The 26,231-nt window shown below is 32.9% G+C and overlaps 1 pseudogene; it reads left to right on the top strand.

Moving 5' to 3' along the window:
- The first annotated feature begins 969 nt into the window (after window positions 1-969).
- LOC130220185 (uncharacterized) lies at window positions 970-24,373 on the top strand (annotated as a pseudogene).
- Window positions 24,374-26,231: the final 1,858 nt, after the last annotated feature.

Here is a 26,231-nt window from a genome sequence, read left to right as displayed (position 1 = left end):
AGTTAAGCAACATTAAACATGGCATATTAAAAGCTGCTAAATTTGTTCTTCTGAATTAAATGTTTCATACCAATCCTAGTTCAATGATTTTAAGATTTGTCAGATTGTTAGATGCATTAATTTGATCTCAATAATATCTTATTGAGATTATGCTCACAAAAGCTCTGTTAATCTGTCTGTTTTTTTGTTTTTCTGTATGAATATGTGTTTATTAGATCATTTTTGCAATGCAGAAATGATTCATATCGCTGTCCTTGGTGCTGAAATGACAAATCTCTGTAACAAATATGGCTGATCAGACACGATTATTTTGCTTCTACTCAACAAATGCGCCCAACTTCCAACACAGCACCAACTTCTGCCCAGGAAAAGTCTGGATGGTCAATTGTAACCCAAGGTATTTACAGCACAAAGGAATGTGGTCAGAACTGGACACAGAGAAAACTTCTATAAATTCCTTGCTTGACTGATGTTTTAATGTGAATTTTTATTCTCTCTTTATGTGTAATCAGGTGTTTTGCAACGTTTCCCTTGCTCCTGTATTAATATTATGGTTTTAATATTTCTGCAATCAACTCGCAGATAAACAAGCTCATAGTTCATATTTAATGTCCTTTTGAAGCTAATTTGGTGTACTGAACGATTGTTTACATTTTATGTTAATACGAGTGCAACATATAAACCTTTTAAGAAACATTTCTGCCTCAGTTTACATCAAAATACCTATGCAAATCACTATACTCTTCTGAACAAAGGACTATAAAACATGTCTCAGGGAAGTTTAAATTCTAAATGGTCAACTTGGCCCTGGCTACAAACCATCCTTATAAAAGCTTGTGCCTAAGGCCCTAAGACAGAGAGACCCAAGACCTAAGAAGAGACCTGAGACCTAACCAGAGAAAAGAAAGACCTAAGAAAAGAAAGAAAGACCTGAAAAAGAAACAGACCCAAGCAGAGAAACCTCTAAGAATGCAGAAATCCCAGAGACCCAGAAACCTCAGACCAGAGAAAGGCTTGAACACAGAGGACTCTAGGGAGCAGGCGGGGACCCCGATGAAATGGGTTAATCGCACAGCTCAGGCATTCCCATCTCTGATACCTTTTTCCATCGAGAGTCATTAGTTAAGTTTAGTGTGCCGCAAACTAGTAGTATTTACGAGTCGCACTGTTGCCGCTTTAAACTTGAAACGACCGACTCCATCCCACTAAAGCCTTGCGAGGACATAGAACAACCAACCAGCCACGTGCTCAACAGAGGGAGTTTCTTTACATCACACAAGGAACACAAGTAACACTTCCATATGAACTGGTGTGAACTAAATGCAACCCTAAAGAGACAATAGATTGACTGTTTTTCCCTGATTATTGTATGGTGAAGACGTTCCGATCTTTGCTGCTCAAAATGATTTGATTGCCGAAGAACTCAACATAAACTTTTCTGAAGAACATTCATTTGTAAATTACAGCATGATCACTCAAAAAAATGCCTACAAAATGCTTTAGACCATAAGTTCAACTCTAAACTCTAGCATCAAGTCTAAATGCTTTTTAGTTCATCTTCATGATGTATTTGCAGCCAATAATGTCAGAATATTGTCTTTTTATTGTGTCATGTTTTATTCTGAATATAGTTCATTGCTTGTACATATAGGCATTAACAGATCAGAAATCAGACCATTTATGATTTTTTTTGTTTTCAAATGTTGTGTTTTTTGACACTCGATGTCAGAAATAGGATAATTTAATTCAAATAAACGCTGTTTATTTACATATGCTCTGTATAATTTTGCCTAAATGTATAATGTAATTTTAGGTATTTTTGCATAATCAGAGTTACATGTATAATGCCGTGTGCTCTGCAAATACACCTACATGTAATTAATCCTCAGCCTAAAAATAAAAACTAAATTCAGAGTGGCTTTACAATTCTTCTGCTCAAATAAATAGCCAAAAGTAACTGTTTATAGTCTATTATTGTTTCTGGGTCTTCTATTCATTATTTTAGCAGCTTGCAACATTCAAAATATTAAGGCATTTAACAAAAACATATAAGTGTCATTAAAGCTAGTAAAGCATTTTGTATTAATTGTATTCTCTGATTTGGTCTTGTTTGGTCTTCATTTTCTTGCTTTCCTTAACTATATGTAAATATCTTTAAAAATATTAAGCAATCAAATTTACACTAAATTATTTAAACTCTTTTGTCTGCTCGACTGATTTTGATGTTGTTCAGAAAGATAATGTAAAAATAGTTGAAGCTGGGCGGGATGTAAACATCACCTGCACGTTTTCGTAGCATAAGCAATTGACAAAAGCATGGATTAAACATATGAATATTGGAAAATGCCTACAAATTGTGTCTATACAGTAAGAAAGTCAAAAGCCATACTGGTATCACAACTAATCGTTTTAATGTTGCCAAAGAAGATTATTGTTTTAATCTGACCAAAGACAAACCTGTTAACCTGCAACAACATATTACTGTGCAGTTTGGTTATATCAGGGCACTGGAATGGGTTCAGGAACTCGTTCAGGAACAACTGAATATTAGAGGTAAAGTTTTTAGAGAAATATTTAAAGCTTGTCGTTCAGTAGGATTTAATTGAAATATTGCTGGACATACTATATGAACTAATCAGTTATCAGTATTGTAAATCACATATTGATTATTTGGTATTTTCAGAAAGTGATGTAAATTCAACTCTGAATGCTCTTGGGATTTTAAATGTTGGCTTCACAATTCTTTTGTTAAAAAAGACTAAAGTAACTCTGTTTGGTCTGTTATTGCTGCTGTATCTGTTATTCATTACTGCATGTCTTTTTGTTAATACTTTCACATTTATGCAACATTAAAAATATTAACACATTTAGTTTAAAAAAATTGCCAATAAAGCCACTAATGGTTTTTTTCTATAGATTGTCTTTTATGCTCTTTATTTTCTTGATTATGCTAACATTTTTGAAGTGCTTTTAAAAATGCGGTCCACTCTTTTTCAAAGTATGTAAATTTACGAATGCAGTATGAAGTACCTTTTACCCTGTGTATGCGTTTGAAATGCAGAAGAACTGTTTGTCCCATTAAATTCTTATACATTTAAATAAAGAAAATTTGCTTCTGATACTGCACTGATACTTTGCTAACAAGTAATGCAGAAAAGTTCATCCAAATCTTTGCTCAAATTAACTGAAATTTTGTACTTTAACAAATATATAAAATATTTACTTGTTGGAAAAAAAAAACACAAGAAAGCTTAAAGCCCTCATAGACACTATATGTATTAACATTAACATGTATTATATGTTACACATATATTATATTATATATAGGCTATAAACTTTTACTTTGGATTTATAAGATCATTGTAAAAAAAAGAATCTCTTGTAAGTTTCATAACTAAAATTGTCCATTGTGAAATTGTACTTAAAAACTTTTAATGACAACAGGCCAATAAACTGCAGGACCTAGTAGGTTAAACACGGCCCCCCTTAATGAAAATCAATGCACGATTCTGTAGCTCCACCCACTGATTTACGCAGGACAGGGTTGGATCAAGCCACAGAGGCGCAATACACAGGTCATTGAAGTTCATTAATTTTGTATAAAGACAATGAAAGGCCTAAATGAATGTGTTGCACTAGTTTAACAATTTTTTTTAAAGTACGAGTTAACATATTGTAAGCTATATCTTCTCATATCAATGAGTCAAGGAGACAAAGCAGCTCTGTTTTCTTTATTTTTTTATGCTTTTGGGTAGTTTTGTTATTGCGGCTATACAGAAATATTAGGAAAACAATTACAGTGTAATTCCACTCACCCTGAGCCTTAAAAGCAAGATACAAAGACAGCTTATTACATAGACATTAATATTTTGTAAAGTAAAAACCTTGCAAACATCAAAAGATGACATCAGATAACAAAATAAAATAAAGCCAGTTCTTGACCCTTTTAACACAATGTATTGAGCTTTATTTAGTCTTGGTGTACAAATGTATATAGACTTAGGTCCATAAATATTGGGACACCGACACAATTCTAACATTTTTGACTCTATACACCAACACAATGGATTTGAAATTAAATGAACAAGACGTGCTTGAACTGCTGACTGTCAGCTTTAAATTGAGGGTATTAACATTCAAATCAGGTAAAAGGTGTATGAATAACAACAGTATGCATATGTGCCTCCTTCTTGTTAAGGGACCAAAAGTAATGGGACAGAATAATAATCAAATCAAACTTTCCCTTTTTAATACTAGGTTGCAAATGCTTTGCTGTCAATTAAAGCCTGAGGTCTGGAACACATAGATATCACCAAACACTGGGTTTCATTCCTGGTGATGCTCTGCCAGGCCCCTTAATGCATCTTCAGTTCCTGCTTGTTCTTGGTGCATTTTCCTTTTAGTTTTGTCTTCAGCAAGTGAAATGCAAGCTCAACTGGATTCACATTAGGGGATTGATTTGGCCATTGCACAACATTCCACTTCTTTCCCTTCAAAAACTCTTTGGTAGCTTTTGCAGTATGCTTTGTCTCTCTGCTCTGTAAAGCGCCATCCAATGGGTTCTGAAGCATTTGGCTGAATATGAGCAGATAATAATTGCCCAAAACACTTCAGAAATCATCCTGCTGCTTTTTTCAGCAGTCAAATCATCAGTAAATACAAGAGAACTAGTTCCATTGGCAGCTATACATGGACGCGCTATGTCACTACTACCACAATGCTTCACTGCTTAGGATCATGAGCAGTTTCTTCCTTCTCCATACTCTTCTCTTCCCATCAATCTGGTACAAGTTGATCTTGGTCTCATCTGTCCACAAGATGTTGTTCCAGCACTGTGGAGGCTTTTTTAGAAATCTCATTTGGTCTTCCTGTTTTTGAGGCTCACCAATGGTTTACATCTAGTGGTGAACAATCTTGATTGTTGACTCTGACACGCATACACCTACCTCCTGGAGAGTGTTCTTGATCTGGCCAACTGTTGTAAAGGGGGTTTTCTTCACCAGGGAAAGAATTTTTTGGTCATGCACCACAGTTGTTTTCCATGGTCTTCCAGGTCTTTTGGTGTTGCTGAGCTCACTGGTGCGATCTTTCTTTTTAAGAATGTTCCAAACTGTTGTTTGGCCACACCTGTTTTTGCTCTCACTCTGATAGGTTTTTGTTTTGTTTTTTCAGCCTAATGATGGCTTGCTTGACCGAGAGTGACAGCTCTTAGGATCTCATCTTGAGAGTGTGGGGAATAACACACACCTGGCCATCGAACAGCTTAGAAGCCAATTGTCCCTGTACTTTTGATCCCTTAACAAGTGGGAGGCACATATGCAAACTGTTGTAATTCCTACAGCATTCACCTGATTTGGATGTAAAAACTTAAATACTTAAAACTAAAGCTGCCAGTCTGCAGTTAAAGCACATCTTGTTTGCTTCATTTCAAATCCATTGGTGTATAGAGCCAAAAATGTTACAATTGTGTCGATGTCCATATTTATGGACTTTACTGTATGCATACCATGCATTCAACAATTCAAAATACTTCTGTAAACTCCCTTACTTAAACTGCAAAAATTCATCTATTTAATGCTTATCATCGAAAACAGGAAATTTGAGGCCCTTATTTCCGGCTTCTTTCCAGTGGTAAACCACACAATGTATTTTTGAAGCACTGAAAGAATTTTAATTACATAGTTTTGAGAGCGGTCATTTTAAGGTAAACAGTTAACTAAGTGTTCAATAATAATACATGTATTAATAAATGAGAGAGAGTTTTGTTAAGAGTAATGGATAGATGGTTGCTTTAGATTTTTTCTAGTCATTCTGCTGTGGTATGTGGTGTGAAAGCATAAAAGTTAAGGTGAAAGTGCATAAGAGCCTCAGTTGTCTGAAGAAGAGGCTGATGGACACATGGTGAGGACACTTATCTACTCTTATTTTCTAGCATGAGTAAATGGATTGAGAGCATGATAATTTGTTCACTTTTTATAGGGGAATTCAAAGCACAAGGATCATTTTGGAGGACGACTGATAATAAGATATTACTCCATTCTGTTGCTTTCCTCAACTATATGTAAATACCTAGATTTCTTTTTAAATATAAATTAAAATACAGTTAACATTATATAATTACTTCAAATCTTTTAAACTCTTTTGTGCATTATTTTGCAGTCTACTCCACTGGTTTTGATGTTTTTCAGGAAGATAATGTAAAAATAGTTGAAGCTGGCGAGGATGTAAACTTTTCCTGTCCATTTCCACAGCATGAACAACCAACGAAATCATGGTTTAAACACAGAGATTATGGAAAATTCCTAAAAATAGTGTCTTTATTTTCAAACCAAAAGCTAAGTTGGAATCCCAACTTTGAGAAAACAAATCGTTTTAATGTTGCCAACGGAGATGATTATTTTAATCTGACCATTTTAAAGACAAAGCCTTCAGACTCTGCAACATATTACTGCATGATCTCAGCCTATCAAACCATTGGAATAAGTTCAGAAACTCGTTTACTTATCAAAGGTAAGTTTTTTTGGTGTTGTTTAGGTTTAGTTTGGTCATATTTTTTTTTTATTTTTGTACTTATTTATTTTGTACTTTATGTATTTTGTGCTTATGAAGATGCAAACAGAGACAGAACTCTTCATCAGTCTTTAATAGACGCTGTTGATCCAGGAGAATCAGTGAATTTGCAGTGCAGCATCTTCACTGAGAGCTGTGCAGAAAGTCACAGCGTCTACTGGGTCAAGCAAAGCTCAGGAGACTCTAAAGGAGTGCTTTATACCAAAGGAGAAAGAAATAGCCGCTGTGAGATCAACACTGAGTCTCAAACGCAGAGCTGTGTCTACAGGCTTTACAAGAACATCAGTCACTCTGATTCTGGCATTTACTACTGTGCTGTGGCAGCATGTGGAGAAATACTGTTTGGAAGAGGAACTCGACTGAATATTAGAGGTAAGACCAAGGCAAAACACAAATATCTGGATATAATTTTGAAATGCTTAGTTTGATCTTACCACTCTGGAAAATAATTTAATTCATTTTAATTCTTATACTACAACATGATAATGATCTGATTTACTAAATGGAGAGTTCAAATGCAAAAGTCTTAATTTAAATTTTTGTCAGCCTCCTGCGTTTATAGTATGCTGTTATTTCATTTTTAAAACATATTCATTGTGAAAAAGTGAATGGCATTTAGAGGCTTTTGCATTTGAACTCTTCACGTGTAAAACCTGTAAAAAGGTAAACAGGGAGTATATGACACTAAACTGATCACATAACAAATGTTTTAAAATAAATTCAGTTCAAATTTCTTACAGAAAATTATGATTTTAATCCTGCTCTTCTTGCTTCTGGAATTTCAAATATCATATTTTTGGCCCTTGTTGTTTTTCTGGGAATCAAACTCTGTAGAAGTCAGATTAAAAGTAAGACTTTATGAATACAATTGATTTCTTAATATAAAGCAATTTAAAGTAAGATTCAAAATAACACAAGACTGCTATTTATAACTAGACTGTTTCTTGATTTTTCAAGCGTCCGCTGCTCAAACAACTCAAGTAAGTAGTTCACTATGTTGCTTTATCAATTACATATTGAATACCAGAATTTCTCAAACTTTTCTCAAAATATTTAAGTTTTGATGTCTGAGTCATATCACATAGGTTTCCTCTCTTAACTGGAGTTTCTTTACTGTTTTTTCTTGATATTAGGATGAAGACAGCCTGAATTATGCAGCCATTACTTTTAGTCAGAAATCTTTGAACACTAGAAGAGCCAGAGCAAAATTCACTCAAGATCAATCTCTGTACGCACAGGTCAGATCACACCAGTAACATTTAGCTGTTTAGAGAAACTTCTATAATTATGAAAAAGTCATCAAATGTCATAAGATGAAAGTTATGGCCATTTTGTAAGTATTTTATGTAACTGTGCTCTTTGATTTTGTACTGTATATAATGTTGTTAGATATCTGAATTTGCTAAAAAAAAAAAAATATATATATATATATATATATATATATATATATATATATATATATATATATATATATATATATATATATATATATATATATATATATATATATATATATATATATATATATATATATATATAGTCATTGCGTTTGGGAACAGAGATGAGGTTCTCAAGGTGAATGCGTACCTTGGCTCTAAGGGTCAAACAACAAAACATAAGGTCAAGAATCTTGGTATGACTCTGGAGTCAGATCTGAGTTTCAATAGTCATATCAAAGCAGTTAGTAAATCAGCATACTATCATCTCAAAAACATTGCAAGAATTAGATGCTTTGTTTCCAGTGAAGACTTAGAGAAACTTGTTCATGCTTTTATCAGCAGCAGGGTGGATTACTGTAATGGCCTCCTCACTGGCCTTCCCAAAAGACAGTCAGACAGTTGCAGCTCATCCAGAACGCTGCGGCCAGAATTCTGACCAGAACCAGGAAATCAGAGCACATCACACCTGTCCTCAGGTCTTTACACTGGCTCCCAGTCACATTTAGAATAGATTTTAAAGTATTATTACTGGTCTATAAATCACTAAATGGCCTAGGACCTCAATACATTATAGATATGCTCACTGAATACAAACCTAACAGATCACTCAGATCTTTAGGATCAAATAGATTAGAAATCCCAAGAGTTCAGTCAAAGCAGGGTGAATCGGCTTTCAGCTATTACGCCCCTCGTTGCTGGAATCAGCTTCCAGAAATGATCAGATGTGCTCCAACATTAGGCACATTCAAATCAAGACTGAAAACACATCTGTTTAGCTGTGCCTTTACTGAATGAGCACTGTGCTACGTCCGACAGATCGAACTACTATGTTTATATATATATATATATATATATATATCTCAAAGTGTGGGTTTGTGTGTCAGTCGATATATTTGGGTACAATTGATGATTGTTATTAAACTCTGTGTTGCTTTTTAGAATATCAAGCTACAGTACATTTCATTTCAACAGGTTTCAATAAAAAGCTTGTGTGTACTATCATTAATTTGCATCTACTAAATAAATGTGCATTGCAAGTGTTTATTTTATTTTTTCAAGTGTTTGCATGTGTATGTTACTGTGGAGTTTCCTATTCCCATAACATTGATGATGAAAATTGCATTGCAGTACATTGTTTTCAGTCTTTAAACTCTAATGACTCCTGGTATAAAATATACAGTAGTTCCCAGCAACATTCTAGAGCACCTGTACTTGGACTTAGCATTGCTGTATTTATCTAAATGAACACCATGTGTGGTACACTGGAACACCAACACGTTTATTGATAATTCAGCAGTGTAATCGGTTAAATGCTAAACTCAACCCAAAGCTTCTACTGCCACCAAGTGGTCAAGAACACTGGAATGGGATCTGTTGGTTTGACTCAAGTATCCTGAAGAGTGAAGCTAAAAAATTCTGGCTGCAGCAGAGGACATAAACTCCGTCCTCTCTCTGTACTGTGAACATTTGGCACATCAAAAAAAGCAATTGAACTGCACTTTAATATTTCTAAGAAATTTTTGTTATTTTAGTCTCTTAATTTTAACTTCTTAACATACTTGTGTACATTCAAGTGTACATTTATTTCAAATAAGTAAGCTTTTAAAGTTTTTAGTTATATGATGTCATAAAAACAGCTTCTGGTGCATTAATTTGTGGTTAGTTTCAGATATATACTTGTAGGTTTAGACACACTCCCTGCTCATGATCACTACTGTGCTGACTTGGGTTTCATTTGCAAATGATGATGGAGTCCTGATTGGGGAATTTTGGTTTCACTTTTTACTACAGTAGCAGAAGAAATGTAAGCATGTCATGCACCTTTTTTTTTTTTTTAATAAGAGTCCATGGTTTGACCATCCCTCCTACTTTTGAAGTAAATTACAGTCTCAGTATTATTTAAGCTGGTGTTCACTTAGCTGATGATTTTAATAATTAAAGACAGAGGGTGAAGTTATATATCTAGAGCAGGAGAGGCTACAGCCTGAAATCATTTTAGGGAAGATATTTGGGGTGAGTGGTATTTCTGAGGTTACAGGTGCATTAAAAACTAATTAGTGCGCAGAAAATAAATGTCAGAATTGCTCAAAGTGATGGTAATCATTACTGAATAATATGTTGGCACTTGTCAATGGTTAGCATGCACACAAATTTAAAACTAGACTTTCTAATTTAGCACATTTGTCAAAGAAAATTCATTAAAACCTTATTTATTTTAAGTTTCACTAAAATAAAGAATAACATCTGTTTACAATAATGAAAAACATGAATTGATTTCAGGATTAGTGTGAAAATAAAAGTGTATTACATTGTACTTTGGTCTTCAATGCAATTATGACATCAGAAGTCTCCAATCGGCCTTAAATCAAGACATGAAATAAAATAATGAGACAAAGTATAACTCTCATGCAAAGCAAAATCCTAACTTACTACAGTCTGGAAACTGAGAAGAAGAAAAAAAAAACACTACATAAAACAGAGAAAAACCTGAACCCCTGTGAACAAACCAGGACCCCCTCTTCTCTCTCCCACCTCACCACATGACGAGTGGGCTTGACAAACCACCTGTTTTCTATACTTTATCATCTCTCCGACAATAACTGCCAGTTTTGCACATTTGCACCAGACACATTCTTACATAGAAATAAATAAAGATACTGTGCATTTACAAAATGTGCTGTACACAGAAGAGTGGGCTTGACAAACCACCTGTAGAAACACACGTTCTTTCACTCTTATATAAAGCAGGGTTAAGTATTACAGAGTGAAAAGAATTTATGAATACAGCAAGCTTAAAATATATATTATTGTGTGGAAAATGTAGCAATATTAATTTCTGTTCTGTGTCAGGTGGATCACGCTGATGTTTGAATTATGCTGCTATGAGCTTCCAACAAAATCCCTCCATGACTAGATCAGTGGAAAGAAACTTACAAGACACTTCAGTAAGCACATATTGTACAAGACGTCAACAAATGTAGCATGAATTGTCTGTTTTTCTTATATAGTAGTATCTATTGAGGCATTTTGTTTGAAAACTAATTTGCAGGTGACATCGCAATTACAAAGTGTGCCAAAATTGAAAATTATTTTTAAAATCTCTTGAGAGATATTTTTAGTAAGCATGACTTCATTAATACTGAATCTATGCCAAAATTAATTAAATTTTTACACAAAGATAGTCAGAATATTAATAAACTGCTCATGTGTAGACTCACACAAGCACTTGCAGATTCATGCATTCATTTCTTTTGCTACATTTTTCAATTATTATATGATTGTCATCATAGTTCTGGGCAAACTGTTGTACAAGTTTCAAAAGAACATTGTTTGGAGTTACATAATTTTTAGATCAACTGTTTTGGTGTAAATGTCTCAAGACTAGGACGAAATCTCTGTCCATGGTACTGAAATACCACATGTTAAGACCATTTTTAAAAATATATATAGTTTGTAGTCATATTGACTGAATTAAAGTGTGCTACTGTACAAACACACACTGTTGACTTTATTATTGACCCCTACAGTACATCAATCAAGAAGTCAATAAATTACTTTCATATATTGAAAAGAGATATTTTATATACATATTATTAAATATTACTGAATTTAGTTTCTTGTCCAATGGAGCAACACCTTGTAATGCATGACTAAATAAATATGATATAAATGAAAAAACAATTAAAATAAAAAAAGACCAAAAATATCATAGAAACTGAACTTCGCAAAATCACTGCTTCCCATTAATAGTAAGGCTGGTATTAATATCAATTTTATTTAATTACTGATACACTCAAATTTAAGGTTGTGAACCCATTTTATATTAAATATTAAATATCTTTACTCTTTAGTTAATTTAAGAGATTAATCAATTGTGGTACATCATTAGACTGCTTCATGTTTTTCTAAAGAGAGCCTGCATATTTGAGAGGTGAAGCCCTGTATTATTAAGTGGTTCTTGAGACCCCTCTAGTGGAAAAATTCTGCAAAAACTCCACAATGAGACCATAAAGAGGCCTGTAGCATAATAGACTGCATTCAAAAATAACACATTTTATTAATATAAACTTTTTAATATATAATAAAGTCTGTAATTTATTTTCAGAATGCTTCAATTTTACTAATTAAAAACATTTAATAAACACATACATTTAAAGTTACTGCATATATACAGTAACTTAAAATAAACATCGGTCTCCTTAAATGCATATATAACCAGTTAGTTCAGCTGAGCAAATAGGGTGTTGTTTATGATGCAAAAATAAACTGTTACCATTCAGAATGTCACCAAGCAGTAATTTATTTGACTAATGTAGTGAGTGGTGTGTGTGGGTGTGTGTGACGTTGACTTTGAGAAAGGTGTGAACACACTAGCTGGTCAGTCCTGTGGTTGGAAAATGCTCAAAGCGCACCGTGCACAATCATGCATGCAAACTAATGCATGCAAAAGCACAAAGGTGCACAAACATATCTGAACATAAAAACCTGAAGTGTCTATTTAATCACTTAACTTATAAATTAGAGCGTGCAATTAATAAAAATAAACAATTCTACAAATCAAAATTTTTCATGAATCTAGATCACCTCCAAGTAATAAGTTACAACATATTATATAAATATAATTTATATTATATATTATAATATATTACATATTTATATTATCTGTATTTCCAAAGAGAGACTTTTTATTTTTAATGTTCATGACTTAATTATTTGAATCTGTCGAGTGCTGTTAGTAATGTCTAATACTGAATGTTTGAGAAATGTTTATCCGCTGCAGTTCACCACATCAGTTCTCAGTCTGTACTGAGCAGGTTCTTCCTGTCAGTCAGTCTACAGGAAATGATCTATTTCGTCTCTGCCCTCTGATTTGTTGGTCCCATCTTCTGACAAAAGCTGACCTTGATGAGCCACCTATGTTTTTTTGTGAAAATAACACTCATTTGAAAACATTGTGCACAGGCATGTGTAAGCAGCGTATATTAAGCTATTGATTGATGTTTTTAATAGCACAATATTTCTAGACACACAATTACTTAAAGAGCAAAACATTAAAATATTATAAAAAGACCCACTTACATTTTCACTTAGCTGTTAATATGCCCACACATTAATGCAATTTTTATATATGTTATATCTATATGTTATATATATATATTATATATGTTATATCTATTAATTTCTTCAATGTATGTGCCACAATGTTACAATATTATCTGAATTACAAAATCTGATAAGTGTTAAAAACTGGAATACACTGTGTGTGTGTGTGTGTGTGTGTGTGTGTGTGTGTGTGTGTGTGTGTGTGTGTGTGTAAGTTTTTGATGAAAAACCTGCTAGTGAGTTACATGTGGTTTGTGTGTGTGTGTGTGTGTGTCTGTGTGTGTGTCTGTTTTTGATGAAAAATGTGCTGGTGAGTTACATGTGGTTTGTGTGTGTGTGTGTGTTTATTGCACACTTCAGATGCTTTGTGATAAGAGGCTGTGCAATTGCATCGAGAAGATAATTTGTATGATAGTAATACATAGTGAGATGGTGCTTTTTTAAATCTGAATACAAGCTTTTAATTTACTGCAAACAAGTAAAAGCATTTTGTTAATATTATTGTTCTAAAACATGCTATAATTTATAATATGTTGATATGTATAAATATATTTTTCTATCATCCAACAGAAAGAAGAGATTTTTTTAAATATCTCGATCTTTACCGCATGATCATCACAAAAATCTGTAAGTACATATGCAAGCTTTGTGTGTGTGTGTGTGTGTGATATGTTTGTTTTTAATGTGCTGTTATTTTAGAATTACTTATATTTAGTATTTTATTTTGTCTAACAGCTTTCCAGAACCAAACTTTGAGAATATCTTCCATTTCACATATCGACATAATCACATATCCTGTAGTGTTGTATTAAAATGTTGTAAATGAATGCTAAGAAAATGTATGATTAAAAGGCTTTTTTTCTTTCATAAACTATAATTGTATATGTGATAAAATTATTCTATGAAAAGGAACACTAATTATTTATTTTACATTTTCTCACTAGATGATTTAAGCTGCCTGTTGTTGATGTGGAAAAATGATCCTGCATTTTTTTATTCTATTGCCTTACATTTTAAAGTGTATGTTTTTTTTATTATTAAAATCCTAGAAATAAATAGAATGAAAGCTAGACACCTTTTATATTTTCACTGTGGCTACAGCAGACAACACTAACTCTCCTTGTATTTATTTCGATTTTAGGCAGCTCAGAAACTACAGACACTCAGAATTATCTGAAGATTGTTCAGGCTGGAGAAACTGTTAACTTTACTTGTAGTTTAGCAAATGATATAAGAAAAAGTGTGGTTTGGGTCAAACAAAGTGTTGGAAAGAAACCTCTTCCAGTCGTTTCATCATTTCAAATCATAGATCTCAGATTTGACAATGACTCAGACAAACAAAATCGCTTTTTTGTAACAAAAGATGACGTCAGTTTTAATCTGAGCATCACAAACACAGAAGTATCAGACTCTGCTACTTACTATTGTGTAACATATGCATATGATTTCACATTTGGGAACAGCACTGACCTCATAGTTAAAGGTAAGCAGATTATTCACTCTTCTAAATTGCATTAATTAGCAATATACTGCCATTGTTTATTTATTTTATTTTCAGCTGGTGAAGTGAACATCGAGTCTGCAGATCCTCTGATGCTGATCTCTGATGCTCAGTGCAGCATCATCTCTCAGAGCTGTGCAGAAGAACACAAGGTCTACTGGTTCAGACAGGGCTCTGAAGAATCTCCTCCAGGAGTGATCTACACTCAGGACAGCAGGAGCGCTCAGTGTGAGAAGAGCTCTGATCTCAACTCCACTGCACACAAATGCATCTACAGCCTGCCCAAGACTGATGAAGATCCCGCCATCTACTACTGCGCTGTGGCCGCTTGTGGACAAATACTGCTCGGCGATGGCACAAAATTTGGTTTGCGAGGACCAGGTACATTTGCACAGAAGAAAATTTTTAAAAATGGAACTTATATGGACGTGATGTGTTAAAAACCATATTTCTCATTTTTGCAGAAACACCATGGAGTATAATTGCCCTTGTTTTAACAAGTTCAAACATTTTGTGTGTGATTGTGATCATACTTCTGGGTATACAGTTGCATAATCACCAACAAAAAGGTAAGATTTACAGTCACAAATCACTATCTGTCTGTCAGTGTGTTTGTAACAATAATTACTGTTTGTTTAGATGAGATTTCCTATAATGTGCTTGATCACTCAATGGTAAGACCTTTCGTACATATTTTTTCATTTGCTTGCTTTTGCTACAACTTAATGTTAGAGTAAATATACTTTATTCATAAGTGTATAATATGTATAACGCTTTTACATCTATCATCCCTATTTGCTTTTATATTTATTACTAACATCATTGGTTTTGTTGCAGGCTGATGCCACTACTACTGTCACTTACACAATGTACCACAAGCGTCTTTAAGATTTAGAAGGTACTAAAAATAAAACTGCATAAGTGAGACATGAGTAGTTTGACGTGAAATTTGTTTGTTGTTCTGTGCTTAATACATTTTTGTTTTGAAGTCTCTTGTAGATATCTATTGCTTCACCGAAGGCCAATTTATATGGTTGATAGCAGCAGACATATAATTGTGTTTTGTCAGATCAGTGTGTTTTACTCCTTTCAGTGTCTGCTAGCATTTTTTAGAGATTACTTCCACAAATGAAACCTGTTGAATCAACACTTGTTGAATTATAGAATATGTGAGAAATCAGGTGAAATATTTATTGTCTCTATTTGTTGGTGCTGTCTAATCGGCCCTTAAAGGCCACAAACTGAACTGTTTGATCTTACAATTCTGAGCATTTCATTTTAGCAGCTGTTCACACAATTACAAATGTAATGTAAAAAAACATTTAAAACATAAAGCTCTTTAAAAAAGTAAAAAATAATGTAAAAAAATCCACATACATACATCCAATATACATATAAAATATAGAAACTGTAGCAACAAAACCAAGAACCAAATACACAAGCTTAAGTCGCATTTCTTGCTTTCTAATCTTATCTGTTATAAAGAAAAAAATGGAATTTGTCTTGTCTACTGTTTTACTTTTTGATGACATTTATGCTTGTGCTTAAACATACAGTACTTTACCTTTTTTTGTCTCATCTTGAATATGGAATCTTTTATTTGAAAAAATAAAATAAAAAGATCTATGCTTGAAAATGAAGTGTGTCTTGTTTGTCTTAACAGAGGTCAGATGCCAGAACTTAGATATGAAGCATATTATAAGATTATTTACCAACAGGATTACACTTTTTTTTTTAGATGCTGAATAGGTTGAATATGCCCTGATTTTCATTTGTGATGTATACTTTTATTTAAATCACACAGAGAAGTTAATTTTATTTATAACAGCATAATAGTGTTTACATTAATAATTATCAATAATGTTCATTAAACTTTTTATATGTTTACATACAATTCTAATCATTTGAGACAGTTTGAAAGCTGAAAGCTGTGCCCTGATGTTCACTCTAGCTCTATAATAAACTGTTTCTTCCAGTGTTTTTGGCAGGAAATGATGAAACTCATCTCTGCCTTCTGACTCGATTTCCTGATTGTTTAGGGGAAAAGAATAAGTAGCAATATTTATTCATATAAGAGTAATATTATAAAAGTGATATTACAATTACTATTATAATATACTATTATTAAAGTGCTTGTCTTTTTTCTGCAGTAGTAAAAAATATTTTTTTTTTTTTGCAGTGCAAAATTATTTATGTTTCTGTGCTTGGTGCTGAACCTCTAAATCTGTACCCTTTACAATTCATATTAAGGCCTAGTTTATATATAGTGTCAGAGAATTTCTTAATCGCTGTATGCAGATAAGTCTGCAGGTCATAGATAAGGCTTTTTTTTTTCTTAGTACTGGAAAAATAGTTGAGGTTTTACATGTTAGTGTATGCAAACAGAGGTGTGAAAACTGAGACAAAGTTCATTCTCTAAAGAAACTAAAAAGAGACTTGCTAACCAACACTTCTCTTTTAGTCTTTCAAGTGTGAATTTTTGAATTTATCATATTCACTTATTTTACTTAAAAAAATTTTAAAGCATAAAACAGCATGTAACAACAGCAAACATGACCACAACACCCATTTTATTGGCTGAAGTCAAAATGGTTTAAGCTCAGTTCAAACAACTTTACAAGTGGCCGATCAACTCTTAGAAAACAGAATAAATAACATAAGTGCGTAAGCATTTGTCTGAAGTGGTGCTTGAAAGATTTATGGGGTAAACAGTTTACTGATTACTATAATATTGTGTTCACCTGGTGTAAAGTGCTTTGTTCTGGCTTGATTTCTCTCAGTGGAATTTTGAATATAAGAATATATTTGTCAAAATTTAATATTTTTGTTTAGTTCAACAACAGCTAAATATACTTTTGTTAAAATAGGTACAGTTGAACACTCCCTATGTCTTATTTTTAATCTTTATTTTGCAGTCTGCTCCACTGACTTCAAGCTGGCCGGATAATCCACATAATCAGGGCTTGTACCATTGACAATCAAAGCATGTTTTAAACAGACGACTGATGAGAAATCCCAACAAATAGTGTCTTCATATTTAAATTAAAAACACAAGTTGGAATCAGAACTTCAATTTCAAACAAAGAAAACCAAAAATAAAAACAATTAATGGGAGTAGACCTCATACGGTGTTTCATCAACTTTAGTGAGATTGCCGAACCTGAAGTAAGAGAAAGTGTTAGGCATGGAAAAAACGAGAGATGATTGATTTATTACAGTACAAAAAACAAATTTTGGACTAAACATTTTTTGAAACTTAAGCATTACTATGGAGTTTCATTAGTCCCAGCTTTGATTTTGATGTGGATGTTTATAGGTGTGATGTATGAGAGATAAAATGCAGCTTTTAAATAACAAAAAACATCTAATATAATGTTTGTTTGTATGTGAAACGTCATGCAGACATTTATTTTGAAACTTTTATAGGGCTTGTTTGTCCAAAAATGAAAATTCTATCTTAAATAAATCATGTAATGCAATTAACTACTGTTGCCAACAAATTATCCATCTCCATCATTCTTTAAAACAGAAAAAAGCAGAAAAAAGAAAATTAAGCTATAAAGATTCATATCTTTATCTATGGCACTCAATATCAGAAAAAAGATAATTTGATTAAATTAAGTGCTCTCTTTTGTTTTATGCATATGCTCTGTATAATTTTGCAAAGTATAATGTATTTAATAATTTTGCATAATCAGAGGTACATGTATAATGTGTGCTCTGTGATCTCTACACAAATACAAGTCATTAATCTTCAGCTTAGAAATAAAAAAATTCAGAGTGGATTCACAATTCTTTTGCTCAAATAAATAGTCAAATGTTATTCTGTTTTTAGTTTATTACTGTTTCTGTATCTTTTACTTATTACTGTATGCCTTTTAGCAAACATGCAACATTTAAAATATTAAGACATTTAACAAAAACATATCCAGTTATTAAAGCTACTAAAGTGTTTAGTATTGATTGTATTTTCTGATTTGTGATTTTTTCTTCCAATTTGTGCAAGCATATTGACATTTTTTCTTATAATACTTTTTTTTTTAATTACTCCACTATTTTTTCAAAATATTACAACTGGCAACTAACTTGCAGCCTTATTGTCCAAAATATGATGTCATTAATCTAGTACATGTAACAAACGTGTCTATGCGTGAGGAGCCATATGTGAACAACCAAAACAATAAGCAAATATACTTTTCCACACAATTTAGCTTTTGAAAAGTTTGAAAGTTCTGTTCACCCTGTATATAGAAAATAGTGGCATAAACACTGTGTAATGTATGCATTTGAATACAATCAGCTGTCTAAATAAAAAAAAATAAAATCCCATTTGATTCTTAAATATTTATTTCTATTTACTAATTTGTCAGTTTCATTCAGTCATCAATAATCCTTTGCTGTTCACAAATACTGTCTAAGTTTGTTTCAGATTTTAGATTAATCAACCAATCAAATTGTTCCATTTGGACCTGCGATGGCTTTTATTTTCAGATTTATATCATTCTGTAATGCACAGCAATTATGCATGTCATACCTAATTACTTGATAAGTGTCGCCAAGTCCATGGTTTTCCCACAGAATTGGGCCACTTTTATACCATGAGTTTTTGTTAGCCCTTAGGTTCAATTGAGGGGAAACAAATGCAATTTCAAACAGATGAAACCAAAATTAAACAACTGGACCTGAACTGGTGTTTCATCATCTTTAGTGAGTTTCCCAAAGCAGAAGTGAGAGAAAGTGTAAGGTTGGAATATCACTGTGAATGGCATATAAGGAATAAGAGATCTTGATTCATCAATACAGTACAAAAAAACTAAATTATTTGGGATGAACAGATACCCCTTATTTACAAAGCGATATGAGTATGAGTGTTTTAATTTGTGTTCTTGCCAAAACAGAGTATCAATTCCGATACTACTAAGATTTAGTTTCAATGAAAGTGCAATTAATTTGAAAGGAGATTTTATTTATTTTTTTGTCTGTAGCAAGGATAAACACAAAAATCTTTAACAGAAGGCAATGCAAGTCAAAAATATACACACATTGTTGTTAACCCTTTAAATCGATAGACCTGATAGATTACCAATTAGAAATGGGCATTTAAAAGGATAATCCTTGTGCTGATGCGCGTCCATGACTTCACATTACATAATCAAGTGTGTGCAGTTACATTACCTTATAGAGCCACTCTTGACATAGCATATTGGGGATGCACAAAACCCTGTTATGCGGGGTTCTCTTAACTCTTAACAAAACCCTCTCTCATTTATTAATAAATGTATTATTATTGAACACTTAGTTAACTGTTTACCTTAAAATGACCTCTCTCAAAACTATGTAATATAATTATGTAGTTAATATCAAAAATACATTGTGTGGTTTACCACTGGAAAAAAGCCGGAAATAAGGGCTGACAACAAGCATCAGGTGTTTAATAAGATTGTGTCGTCTGTCATAGGCTATCTGATCTTTACAGAAGCTGCAAACAGACCCGCTTGTGCGACGGCAGAGAAATTTAGCTTTTTTATTTAGCCTGCAGTCTACTTTATACTGTAATAGTTTAGACTTTTTTTTTACATGTAATGTTCCATTACTTAAAATTTCTTTGATTTTTTCAATATTTAAAGTTTATATATAAAATGAGCACATACATATAAAATATATAAAAGGATCATACTGCATGTTCGCTTCATTCTTCAGTAGCCTATAGATTCATTAATAATGTATTTTATAAACTAATTGTTTATTAAGACCAAGCTATTAAAATATAATACATTAGTAAATACATTAAGACATTGCAGTCAGGCAGGACAACCAATCACATCCACGTAGTAAAATACTGTTGAGTGGTATCGGTGCATTGTTTTGGCATTTCATGCACAATAAGAATACGAGTATTTTAACCAATTATTTTCCCAGAACCCGATACTGGTATTGGTGCATCCCTACTTATTATGAAAAGAATATATAGTTGTTGTTTTTTAAACAAGCATTATTTTGGAGTTTCATTAGTCCCAGCTGTGATTTGATGTGGATGTTTATAGGTGTGAACAAGGGCGTAGAGTTGGCATGGATGGAGGCCACATGTCCCCACCAATGTCCACCTGAAATGTCCCTACCAATAATTTAATCAACTTAAAAATAAAATAATGCTCCGCCAACCCTTAGTAACCTACACATGTACAAAGTCAAATTCGCCATGAGTTCACTGTAATACTATTAACCAAGGTTGTGCAATTAACCGAAATTCGATTTAGATTTTGGCCTCCAAGATTATGAGAACCAATAATCAGGATAAAACAGTTAAATAGCGTCGCACACCTCTCGAAACTGCTCTACATTCATACCTCCTTAATGCCCGGCTGCAGTAAAGTCATGTAAAGTGACTTTTACAGCATAGGATGTGATTGTTTTTTTATTATTAAGTGTTGATTTTAAATTATTAAGTACTTTATTCTTTTTTTTTTTTAAAGCAAAACATAATTTGTGCTGTTCAGGATGTATGACCCCACCAATGTCAGGAGCAAATCTACGTCCTTGGGTGTAATGTTAGATGAAATACTCGAATTCAGCTTTTAAATAACAAAAGACACGTCTACTTTAATGTTTATTTGTATGTGAAACGTCATGCAGACATTTATTTTTAAACTTTTACAGGGCTTGTTCATCCAAAAATGAAAATTCTACCATAATTAACTAACTCTAGACTTGCATGAAATGTTTTTTTTTTCTTTTGTACAGAAAGCAAGATAATTAGTAATATGTTAAATGCCAGAAGATGACAATGTCTTCAGTTACCAACACGCTTCAAAATATATTCATGTGTTCAATAGAAAAAAAAACTCAAATAAAACACAAAGATTAAATTATGAGTACATTTTCATTTTTGAGTTTGAGTTGAACTATCTTATTAAATTTAGACAAATACACCATTGTCAAGCAACAGAGAGTTAGAGGCTGTAACGCAGGACACACTGTAGCATAGTACAGTACATCTAGAGGACATAAGATAGTTCAGTGATAATATACACTTCCGCCAAAATTCGGACTCTTTATTATCTCTAGGAGAGAATTTGTGAATGAGAAGAAAAGACAAGAATGACGCTGGTAGGAAGCGTGATACAAACAGCATGCCAGATGCAGTATCTGATTTTCATTTAAACTACCATACTAACTCGCATGTTGTGTGTACTCGGACAGTATTTCAGACACACCAATTTCCACTGGATCATACTTATATACACACTTTTATTTTAGCAGACTAAAAAGCTGTATGAATTGTGAATATTTAACTCTTTCCACACCAGTATTTTAAAAAAATGACAACCCTCAGAATCTTTTCTGCTGTGAATATGAGAATATTACATATTAAAATATTGAACCAAGCCTCTACTTTTAAAGAAAAAAAAAATCTTGATGCGTTCGTTTTAACACTTGAATGCAAACGAGGTTAACCAAAAATACAACAAAAAAAAGACAGACAGATATATATGAAACTTCATGCTCAGCCATGATCAAATGTCCTTATTCAAGCTCTACAGATTCATATCTTGCAAACTCAAAGACAGCAACTTTGAAGCTCTAGATATTTTTCTACTCACCATTTCACCTTATTTCCTGCTTTTTTCTCGTAAACAACAATGTATTTTGAATAACTGAGACAACATTGTGTAAAGGTTTGAGTGGGCAGTTAAAGCTGAAATGTTTACAACATGTCTTAACATACTGTATGTGAGAGAGAGTAATGGAAAGATGTTTGGGTTAGAATGTTTCTCTAGTCATTTTGATGTGGCATGTGATGTGATAAAAGTTAAGGTGAGAGTGCATAAAAGCCTCAGTTGTCTGAAGCAGAGGCCGATGAGCACATGGTGAGGAAGGACACATTCATCTACATTTTTAGCATGTGTAAACGGATTGATAGCTTGATCATTTGTTCTCTTTTTTATAGGAGAATTCAAAGCACAAGAGTAAATTTGAAAGACGACTGATCATGACATGCTACTTCATTTTGTTGCTTTCCTCAACTAGATGTAAATATCTAAAATGTCTTATAAAATATTAATCCATTTAACACTATATAACAAGTTAAACACTTTTCAACTCTTTTGTGCTTTATTTTGCAGTCTGCTCGACTGATTTTGATGTTGTTCAGAAAGATCATGTAAAAATAGTTGAAGCTGGCCGGGATGTAAACCTTACCTGCACATTTTCATGGTATACACAACTGACAAAAGTATGGTTTAAACAGACGACTAATGGAAAATCCCTACAAATTGTGTCTTTATATGGAAGTCAAAAACCAAGCTGGAATCCCAAATTAGAGAATAAAAATCACTTTAATGCTAGCAAAGGAGATGATTTTTTTAATCTGACCATTTTAAAGACAAACCTGTCAGACTCTGCAACATATTACTGTGTAGTTTCATCATATCAGGCCACTGGAATGGGTTCAGGAACTCGATTACTTGTCAGAGGTAATTTATTTTAATTATTTTTGCTCTGTTTGCTTGTGGTAGCTAATTTTAATCCTGACCATTTCTGTACTTTTCTGTTCTTGTGAAGATGCAGCCGCAGATAGAAACACAACTCTTCATCAGTCTTTGATAGACACTGTTGATCCTGGAGATTCAGTGAATTTGCAGTGCAGCATCTTCACTGAGAGCTGTGCAGGAGATCACAGCATCTACTGGTTCAAGCAAAGCTCAGGAGACTCTGAAGGAGTGCTTTACACCAAAGGAGAGAGAAATGGCCGCTGTAAGAACAGCGCTGAGTCTCAAACACAAAGCTGTGTCTACAGTCTCTACAAGAACAACATCAGTCGCTCTGATTCTGGCAATTACTACTGTGCTGTGGCCGCATGTGGACAAATACTGTTTGGAGAAGGAACTCAACTGAATATTAGAGGTAAGATGAAGACAAAACAAATATTTGTGAAAAAACATTTGATTCATACACTATTACTTGTTACCAAACTTACCTAACAAATGTACAAAACGTTATCTAAAGAATTATATCCAAATGTATTAAGTGTAAAAATGTTATGAAACTTGCGTTCATATCTGAACATGTGATACTAAACTCATGTTAAAATGTTCAGAAATTAATTCAATTTAAAAATTAAAAATAAAATTAAATTAATTCATTTCAATTTTGTTACAGAAAGTGATTTTAATCCTGCTCTTCTTGCTTTGGGAATTTCAAATATCCTATTTTTGGCCCTTGTTGTTTTTCTGGGAATTAAAATCTTCAGGAGTCAGAATAAAAGTAAGACTTTATGAATACAATAATTGTTTTAGTGTAAAGCAAAAATAGTCAGATTTAAAAACACATGACTGCTATGTATAATAACTAGACTGTTTCTTGATTTTTCAAGCGTCCGCTGCTCAAACAACTCAAGTAAGTACTTCACTGTATTTTTATCAATTACATATTGAATACTTGAATTTCTCAAACATTTCTTAAAATCTTTGTGATTTGATGTCCATTAAATCATATCACATAGGCTTCCTCTTTTAACAGAAGTTATATTTTCTCTTTAAAATAGGATGATGACAGCCTGAATTATGCAGCCATTTCTTTTTGTCAGAAACCTCTGAACACTAGAAGAGCCAGAGCAAAATTTCAAAAATTCCAGCAAAAAGATTGATCTCTGTACGCACAGGTCAGATTACACCAGTAACATTCAAAAGTTTGGAGAAACATCCATAATGCTGAAAAGTTTTTGTCATCAAATGTCATTGCAAGATAAAAAGCTATGGCCAAGTCTTTTTATGTTATTGATTTACTTGATTGAGTACTTTCTGTAAATTTGTTGTTAGGTATTTGAATTTGCTAAAACCATGCTAAAGTGTGGGTTTGTGAGCCAGTTGATATACAGTATTTGTAGATCAATGCATGAATATTTATTCGACTGTGTTACTTTTTGGGGGAAACTTTGGAATATTAAACTATAAAGCTTTTAATTTTACAATACAGCACAATAAAAAGCTTGTGTGTATTATCCTTTATTTGCACCTGCTAAATAAACATGTGCATTGCATCATGCATAGAGAAATTGTTATTATTCTAAAAAATATTTCCCAACTGTTGTTTAATGAAGAGAAAACATCTTCAACACATTTTAAAAGATATTTGTTTTAATAACTAATTTCGTTTGCCTTTGCCCTGCATGATCACAGTACATTGTATTTTTCTACTTATTTTGCAAGATACTAGTATCCAGATTAAAGATACTAGATTTTGGCAAAGGTATCGTCATAGAGGCATATATTTCTGACCTTAAAATTGTTTTTGTTTGCTTTTTTTAAATTAAAAACTGCTTTTATTACTGCCAAACTAAAAGAAATAAGACTTTCTACAAAGGAAAAAAGTATTACAGAAAATACTGTAAAAATTTCCTTGCTCTAAAACAGCACTTGGGAAATATTTGAAAGAGTAAAAATTTTACAGGAGGCTGGCTAATAATTTTTTAACGTTATGCATTTAATTTCAGTGTTTGGATGTGAATGTTCTTGTGGAGTTTGTAATTCATGTATAGTTACAATGATGATGGAAATTCGATTTTTTATTATTATTGTTCTTTTAACTCTAATGATAAATCCTGGTTCTCATAAAATGTTACGTGCTAGAACACATTTATTTCTTGGGTTGTTTGGCCGAATTTAATAGCTGATATTGATTTTAAAAACGAAGAGACAAAGCTAATTTATAAATGCAGTAATATATCTACAGTATAGATACACAGAAACTAGAAGGATGGCTTTAACCTATGGCTTAAAAACACAATAGGGATGCTATATTTAGTTTACACTGAATTGGTTGAATATAAACTCATCAGTACTCAAAAATATGTGTCAGAATTGCTCAAAGCGATGGTCATCATTAGTGAATAATATTTAGCACTGAAGTTAAAAAGAAATATTCTAATTTAGCTTATTTCCCAACAAAAAAATTGTTTAAATATACTGTATATTTTAGGCTAAACTAGAATATAGAATAACTTATGGCAGGTAAAATGTCTTGAAACATTTGTAACAGCTTTTAACTGCTTCTAAATTAGTAGTAGTTAGACATTCACACCAACTAATCAACAACCGGATTTTGATCTCTCTGGCGTTTTGCGGAACATTGTCGTCGGTGGAGCAGCTGCTCAGTGGAAACTCTACAAGACGTACAGGCGTGGGAAGCGAGCCAGCGCGCTCATCAGGCTGAGACAGCGCGGCAACAGAACACAGCTGGCTGATCACAGAGACAGAACAACAACACCCGGACTCTTTTTTTTTTTTAGCATTCTTGGTGACTTTAATGAGGCAAAACTCACATATGAGCTCCTCAAATTAAAAAACCACATTACATGCCCAACCAGAGACAATAACATTTTGGACCATTGCTACAACACAATAAAGGATGTATATTGCTCCTTCGCCAGAGCAGCTCTAGGACTCTCCGACCACTGCCTGGTTCATCTTTACCAACTTACAGGCAAAAACTAAGCCAGTATTAAGGACTGTTTTGATTACACTAACTGGAATGTTTTTGAAGCTGCAACCACAGACCTGGACGAGATCACAGAGACTGTAACATCATACATCAGTTTCTGTGAGGAGTTATGCATCCCT

Source organism: Danio aesculapii, unplaced genomic scaffold, assembly GCF_903798145.1.
Source record: "Danio aesculapii unplaced genomic scaffold, fDanAes4.1, whole genome shotgun sequence".
In the NCBI taxonomy this organism is placed as follows: domain Eukaryota; kingdom Metazoa; phylum Chordata; class Actinopteri; order Cypriniformes; family Danionidae; genus Danio; species Danio aesculapii.
Note: the sequence above shows the minus strand (reverse complement) of the source record. Positions and strands in the feature narration are given on the sequence as shown.